This window comes from Condylura cristata, unplaced genomic scaffold (assembly GCF_000260355.1).
Source record: "Condylura cristata isolate star-nosed mole 26May11 unplaced genomic scaffold, ConCri1.0 scaffold00021, whole genome shotgun sequence".
Taxonomy (NCBI): domain Eukaryota; kingdom Metazoa; phylum Chordata; class Mammalia; order Eulipotyphla; family Talpidae; genus Condylura; species Condylura cristata.
In genome coordinates, this window is record NW_004567122.1 from 9,088,666 (window position 1) to 9,097,546 (window position 8,881).

The following is an 8,881-nucleotide window of genomic DNA, read 5'->3' on the forward strand; positions in this document are numbered from 1 at the left end:
CTCAAGATTTCTCTGGGTACATTATACATATTGCCATATTTTATGTTTCCAAGGCATTGAACATGTTGGAAAGAACATTAGTATGTTCAGAATATTCATATACATTAGGTCCTCCCTTTTTACAATGTCATTTAATTATAATATTGATGAGAAAACCAACCAACTCAAATCAATCCAGGGCCACTATGTGGAGTTTGTATGTTCTCCCCACTTAAGCCTGGGCTTTTCCCAGGTACACCAGTGTCTTCTTACAGCCCAAAGATGTGCACATTATGTCCACTAGCTCATCTCAACTTTCCCACTTAGAGTGAGTATGTGTTTGTATGTGGTGAGCCTTGTGATGGAAAGGTATCCTGTCTAGAGTTGGGTCCCACCTTAGGCCTGAGCTGCTAGGACAGGCTCCAGCCTTCTCTTACTCTGAGATGGAATATATGGGTTGGAGAGTGAACAAATATCAAAATTTTCAAGGCATACATGCCTTCCTACCTATCTTCATGAAACAAGACTTTTTCCTATACTTCAACCAAAACAACATATTGCAATAAAATGAATGCAAAAAGAAAATTCAGTCATCTTCTAGGTAAAATTTAAGGAGGTTTGAAAAAGAAGCGAAACAATACCACTGTCAATAAAAGGCTTTATATTTTGAAAAATAAAGCTTTCCTTGTAAAATACATTCACTGACTTATGCTAGCATGAAGGAATAGTTATTTTTAAATGAGTTAACCTAAACATTTTCCACAATAATTTCTAATACTTTAAATAATGATAGACTAATTCTCACAAATACAAGTTGAAATCTGAATCCTAAGATTTTGAGAAAGTAAAGTGGTCCTTTACCAAAATGTTTGAGAACCACAGTATTGCATTCCCTTGTACTGTAGTTGAGGAACCTGTGGCAGAAAATGGTTGGATGACTTGATCCAAGAAATAAAGCCAGTTTATTTTAAAGGCACATTCTATATTTATAAATAAAAACTGTAATTTTATAAATTAAACTTTTCTTTTTGCTTATTTTTACTACAAGGCAAGTAAAGGCCCTTTCCACATTTTAAAATCCCTCTAAAATCTCTACATAATGCCTCTTATGAAACTATATATTTCAAGTGCCAATTTCCTTGAGAAAAATGAACAGTTTCAGCCTTTCAGTCTCAGAGATACATCTCAAATAACAATTCTTTTCCAGTACTATTAATTGGTTGAGCTTCACAGGTCCTTATGTAAATGAATACAATAATAGCAGGCATTTTTCATTCAAACATAAAGTATATGCCTGAAATGCTCTATTTATATAATACAAATGCATAAAAGAAATATTTATAAAACATATTTCATTGATTTTTCTACCAAAGTTTTAAGGCAATCTTGACATATTGAAGAGGCTTATTCCAAAAACAAAATTAAAAATAACTTGAAGTTTTTTCAGTCCGTCTAATTTCCAAATTTACCTTTAGATTTACAAGCAATACAGTCCCCAAAAGTAATCTGACACTTGCCACATGATCCCTCTGGGTCTCCCAGAATTTGACATCCTTCATGGAATGAAGGATAATAATAAGTATGCTTTCCGCACCAATATAGACACAAAATTCATACAACAGTTGCAATAAATAGAAACTGTTTTACATAGCATCTCCATGAAGTAAGCGTATGCTATATACTTTTAATAAAATCAGATACCAAGCTCAGACTTGCCTAGAGTAAACCATAGAATTACTGTTGAAGCTTCAAGGTAAGAATTTCCACTTTGGCAGTAGGCCTAGGTGGTTGCTTTTGGAATGGGTCAGTTTGAGAAACTCTAGAGGTGGTGCTGGTGCTGGTGAGTCTTTATGTTGGATGTTACTGTGGATGCAAAGCAGTTATTATGAACATCATGGCAGCACCGGAGACCACCCCTCCAGCCATGTACCTGTACTGACAGCTGCCATGGGCAAGAAGAAAATCTCCAAGAGGCCAAAGATAAGTCTTTGCACAAAGCATGTAACTGCAACTGTCTCATGTCACAGGGTACTCTGGTCACAGGGTACTCTGTGCCTGTGGCTATGTGCCCTTGGACAAAACCGTCTTCAACAAGGATGTCTTCAGAGATCCTGTTCTCAAACCGAGGCTGGAAAGAAGCCAAGGTCAAGTTTGAGGTACAAGACTGCAAAATAGTTCTTTCAGAGGCTCCAATGTTAGTTTGTTTCAAACACTAAAAAAAAAAAAGTTTTCACATATTCTGGAGTTTATGATAAAGTATTAATGGTATCTCCTTTTGAAGTTAAAAGCAAGTTATGTTTGGGATATATTTTATTCTAGATTATGTTTGTGTACTTCAGGCAACATACAGGACATGACTTAGTAGCTTGCCTTGAATTTATCAGAAACCTGAACAAATCCCTTTTGAGAACACAATGAATTTACCAGTCATCGAATAGTGGTAGATTCACTGGAGATGTTCTTTTTGAAAAAGAAATGGGAATGTTCAGCATTTAATAAACATTGAATGCCCTGTGTGCTTGGTGTTTAAGTTGTGAGAATGCAGTAGACAAGGCCACTGACAGATTACCTTTGAGTGGGGGAAGATATGATAAATAAATAACTTTATCTGGTAAGGTGTCCCAAAAATATAAAACAGTAATAAAACAACATGACAAGAGAAAGGTAGGCTTTTTTAAAAAAAAGCCATCCAGATAAAGTACCTTGGAGTTGTTGACATGTGAACTGCGGAAAGGCTTAAATAAGAAACACTGTGGAAGGGATGTACAAATGCCAGGGCTGAAAGCAGGAAAAGGGGGACAAACAAAAAGGAGGGCTGCTGTCTGGGACTCCAAATGACAGTAAGAAAATGAGGGGTACAGGGATGAGATCAGAGATAGCTAGGCAGGCCAGATGGGACAGATGGGTGATGGGTGTTGGATTTTAAGTTAAAGACACATATGATACAATTAATAGTTTAAAAAGGGGGTGAAGAAGTAAGGAAGATAAGCCAGTTGGCTTGTGAAGATGATGGTTTGAACATGTAACAAAGCTGTAAAAAAAAGAAGTAAAATAGATGCACTTCAGTTATAGTTTAGAAATTGTGTTTCTAAGACCTGTCAGTGATTTAGACATGAGAGGGGAGGGAAAAAGAATATTTATTTGCACACATAAGACACAATCTATAAAACTTAGATTTCATTAAAATTAAAACTTTCATTGTGAAAGTCTCTGTAAAGGAGACTACCAGACCAGTGGCACACTGGGAGAAAATACTTGAAAACCACAAATGTAACAACATACTAGTACTTAGAATATATAATTAACTCTCAAAACTCAAACTACATGGGAAAAGATATGAAGAGACACTTCACAAAAGAAGACATAAAGATGACAGAAAAACATGAAATAACTGTAAACATCATTATTTTCTAGAAATGGAAAAACTACAATGAGAAGGCTTTAGTAACATCAGAAAGTTTTTTCATCTCAAAATCAGGAGAATAGCTACAATGTTCTATAGCTTATGGAGATGCTATATAAATCACACTATATATCTATCAGAATGCATAAAATTAAAAATTCTGAAACTATCAAATGCTATCAAGGATACAAAGAAATCAGTTCAGTCATATATCACTGGAAGGAACATAAAATTATATTACGTACTTTAAAAACGAAAAGCCAGCTATCATACACATAAGAGTTGCATTTCAGCCCTCCCTGGTGGCGCAGCAGGTTAAAACACAGTACTGAGCTAAAGCCACTCCCCATGATCCCCCCTGCCTACGAGGTGATCCATATGGTAAGGCAGACCCCTCCTGACCAACCCACTGCTTCCCTCAGTAGTGTACTTCAACAACCTGCCTGTTTTGCTCCCCACTCTGTCTCCAATCCTTTCACCGCCCCTGCACCTCTGGCCTGTACCCCAGTTCTCTATGCACAAATAAATCAATCTTAAAAAAAAAAAATGAGCTGTATTCCAGGGCCCTCCCTGGTGGCACAATGGGTTAAAGTGCAGCACTGTAAGTGAGCAGCAGCTGCTTCAGTGCGCATTCCATCCCCAGCCCCAGAGGTGACCCACATGGCGCAGCAGACCACTCCTGACCCGCCTGCTACTCCCTTCAGCAGTGTACTTTGTCAATCTACATGTTCTGCTCCCTGAATCTGTCTCTGGTGAATCCTCTCACCATCCCTGTACCTCTGGCCTGCACCCCAGCCCAGTTCTGTATGCATAAATAAATATCTTAAAAAAAAAAAAGAGTTGCATTCCAGGCATTTATGCCAAGGAAATGAAGACTTGACACAAAAGCCTACACATGAAGGTTTGTCTTTATATTTATTTGTAATAGCAAACTCTAGAAAACAAAATGTATGTCCTTCATCAGATGAATGATTAAACAAATTAGATTATGTCTATATTGTAGAATATTAGTCAGCAATAAAAATGGCAGGAAATAACAATATATGCAACAAAATAGGTAAGCCTCCAGAGAATCACACTGACTATATATAAAGAGATAACCCCAAGGTTATATACTATATTACTTCACTTATATAATATTCTTGAAATGACAAAATTATAGAAAAGGAGAACACATCAGTGATTTCAAAGGATTAGGGAGGAGATAGAAAATGGGATGATACTGAGTATGGCTGTAAAAGGGGTATATGAAAGATCCTGTGGTGATAGAAATGCTCCATTATTGCAAATATCCTGGTTGCAGTATATTATTATAGGTTTTGAAGATATTACCACTAGGGGAAATGAGCAAGAGAGTACACAGAATCTCTCTGAATGATTTCTTACAACTGCATGACAATCCATAATTATCTCAAAATATAAAGTTTAATTTAAAATTAACTATTTGTATTTTACAGGGTTTTGTGGTGTGTGTGTGTGTGTGTGTGTGTGTGTGTGTGTGTGTGTAGGGAAAGAGAGCTCACTTAAATGTACATTAGAACATATGGACCTACTGAATAGGCTCTCAATAGATAAAACATTCCTGAGTGAGAATCATGACTATCTTGAAGGACTTGTACAAGAAGTAGTGGAAAATTGATAGGCAGGCTCTGACAACTATTTTATCCACTTTGAAAGTGTCATTTAATTGAGAATGAAAGGTGGGAGGAAATTTCCAAAAAACACTACTGTTAGGATATAAAAGAACCTCTCCCTTAAGGAAACTGTGATAGAGGGTAAATCTTCTTCACCCTAATTCAGCAAACAAAGTTTTAAAGGAATCACAGAGAACTTAAGGACAGGGGAACATGGAAATGTTTATTTCCCACTTGGAAACTCTACAAAGAACACTGGATAGTTGCTCATAAGGCAGAGACAAGAGGAATAATGTGATGTTGTTAAATGGCCATTTCATAACAACATTTCTGGTTTTCCTGAATTTCAAGAGTGAAATAAAGCTCTGACCGTCTGTGGGTATACAATGCCCATAACCCAAATGTGAGCTACTCACTTAAGTGAGTGAGCCAGCATGGGGTTGTCTTAGATTGCACCCTAAAGGATGGTCAAGAGGGGTGAAAAGTCATTTGTAGAAATAAACATAGCAAATAAACACAGTTAGGACCAGTTAGAAGAGAAATGCATTAACTCTCCTCATAGGAACCCATAGGGAGGGTGAAGCAGGTCTTGGAAGAAACATGAAATTTTGTTCATGAGGAAGAATCAATTTTAAACATGTAAGTGCATAAAGCTGCAATCTACATCACAAAGACAGTACCAGTGTAATAAGAACTTTTTCCTGCTTCCATTAAATACCGGCCACAACCACTTCCAATACTCAAAACCTGGGAGGACCAGTAGGCCTGAGCAACATGGAGATGAAAGAGCCCCATGGAGAAAGAGAGGCAGCAGACTGCCTAGGGTCTCCTCTAGAATTACAAGCTTCATGCCTATAGTGGGCTGTGCAGGGAGATAAGCCTTCACCCCCCGGTTAGAATTAAATTTTCACTTCATATTTTGTTCAAATGAGGCTTAAGTAGCCAATAACTTTCTAATGTCTAAGAATGGCTAGAAAAAGCAAGCATAAGGACATTTTAATCCAGTAACAGGCTTCACAGAAAGAGTAGTAGAAACAAAGAAATAAGTTGGTTTACAAATATACATTACAAACCTTGCTTTTTTTCATATTCTAAACACAAAATATCTTCCTATACAATTTTCTCCCCAATTATACTATTTAGCATATACAGCTCTGTGATTTGTGTATGCACACGCACATACAAAATTAGGTATTTTCTCCATACTATGAATATCTGTTTTCAATAACTACCAATCTAGACTAGATACAGATGTAGAGGGTTGCTTCTTCATAATAGCATTTCTAGCTTTCCTTAATTAGTTCATTTTCTTCAGTACAGATGTGAAAGTCCATATTTCCATGTGAGATAAGTCTTACAGTAGGCAAGGCTCAATCTTTGGAGGGGGAGGGATAGCGAAGGTATTCAATCTGGACATTAATGTTAGAATTCAGCTCCTACCCAGGTTATAAAAATATCCACTTTTGGGCCCTCCCTGGTGGCGCAGCGGGTTAAAGCACAGCATTGAGAATCTGGAGCTGCTTCCGCGTGGGTTTGATTCCCGCCTGCCCCGGAAGGGACCACATGGCGTGGCAGACCTCTCCTGACCCGCCCGCTGCTCCCCTCAGCAGTGTGCTTCGTCCATCTGCCTGTTCTGTTCCCCACTCTGTCTCTGGTGAGGCCTCTCGCTGCTCCTGAACCTCTGGCCTATACCCCAGTTCTGTATGCACAAATAAATAAATCTTAAAAACAAAAACAAACAAAAAAAAACCTTCTTGTATAAAAAAAAAATCCACTTTTTTTTTCCCCTTCATCAAAAGCTTTTTCAAGTTTCTGTATCCACTGGCCAACGTCATTGTTCTCTGTTAAAACTTACCAGGATCAATTTTGCTTTGATTTATTGTACCCAAGACTCATAGAGAAGGAAGAAAAACAACTGAGATCATTCAAATCAGAGGGAATTCTAAATTACCAACGACAGAGCAGGGGATACTAAGTGTGCACATTCCTAAGTAATCCAACATAAATGCCCAGAGGAGAAGCCTGGGAATGGAGAATGGAGAGCAACTCCAGTGATTTCTTTTGGATGCACTCATTTATAATCTGAAGCAGATTTTGTATGCTAGCTATAACTTGGTTTTTAATTATTTGGATTAGAAAATTAATTCTAAATACAAAAATCACAATATTTGCACTGGCTACAATAACATGTTTTTAAGAAAATAAATCCTTTTTATGACAGCTTGAAATAAAGTAACAAAAACAATTTTTAGTATTTATTGATCTGTAGATTTAGAATGTATCTTTATAATGATAAATCTTTAAAATGGCACATTTTAAAATTCATTAGCACTTTATAAAATATGAGATCAGATCTTCTGTTTTTAGGTTATGACATGAAATGAATGCTTAACATTCCAAAAAAAAAAAATCACTGAACACAATAAGCAGTAATACCAAATCTCCTCTAATATAGATTTTATATTAAATTCTTCATAGAATCTACTGTCTTTTCCTATTTTACTAATTTTGGATAGTGAAATTACTCACCACAAAAATAAGAATTAAGGTATAAAAACAACAAAAAAAACTTTTAAAACATTAAGGTTGTTAAATTTTAATGAGCTACACTGCAAAAGCTAATATTCTTTTAAAAGCCACAGAAAAATTTGTATTAGAAGTTATTCCATTTTTGTTAGTAGGTTAATTTTCTTAGACTTCCTATAAACTTTTACATACACAGGTATTTCACTTACCTAGACAAGCTTTTAACTCAACATTTTCTCTAATACTTAGAGATACAGTGACCTGTGAAAGCAAATAAATTACAAAAGGGATAATTATTTTCATTTCAAAAGGATATTTTATCTTACTAAATCTTCCATCGGTATTTAAAATAATTGCATTATTAGTGTTTTTAAACTAGGGATCATTTTATATGGAATGTTTCGGGAATTCTATAGAAATTATGTTTTACAGAAAATAGTAGTTTTGTATTTCCTTCTAAAGATTGAAAAGTATTTTTAAAGAATCTTACTTTTCTCCTTTATACTTTAAATGCTTTAAAATGCAATACACATTTTAAAAAAGATTGTAATGGCTTATACACTGAAATTCTGAGATTAGCTTACTACTTGGAAGAGCATTTTCCTTCTTGTGCTGTATTTATCTCAATAATTTTGGTCTCAGAGATGAAGTATAATTAATACTAATGGCATTTATACATCACTGTCAAACCCCATAGTTTCCTTTCTTTTCATCCACCTCTTTTCTATAGATAAATATAATAAAAGAAAATCTCCCCATGTTTCTCTTTTAATTTGCCTTTTGCTCATTTCCTTTCAGTTTTATCATGAATACAATTCTGACTGCCTTTATTTCCTTTCTTCATATTTCTTTATCTTATGCTGGACAACTCCATGTTCTTATCTTTTGAAATTTCTTCTTACCTGCTTTTTATCTGAAACATTTAATACAGTTTAAAAAGAATTATATCCACCCCCAAAGCATAGACTTGTTACACATTTGCTAAGTACTTGCCACGATGTCCAATTAAAACTTAAGGCAAACTGATATCTTAGTCTATCTTTGACACTACAGGCTTGAATAAGATGATATATGTGGATAATAATGATGACAACTTGATTAAAATTTTAGTCTCCACTACTTTGCTATACAGAAAAGCCAACCACCACCATCCCACCTCCTCAAGCCCAAGTAATTTCAGTGGGCTTTTTGTTTCCACATCCCGGGGTTGTTTCTGCCAAAGACAAACGTACAAGCAGAAAAAGGGGTACCCTTCCCGCTGACCTCTAGGACATGAACCAAGACGCATTGTACTTCCACCCACCCACCTCCATCAAGAATTTGTAAAATGCATTATGGT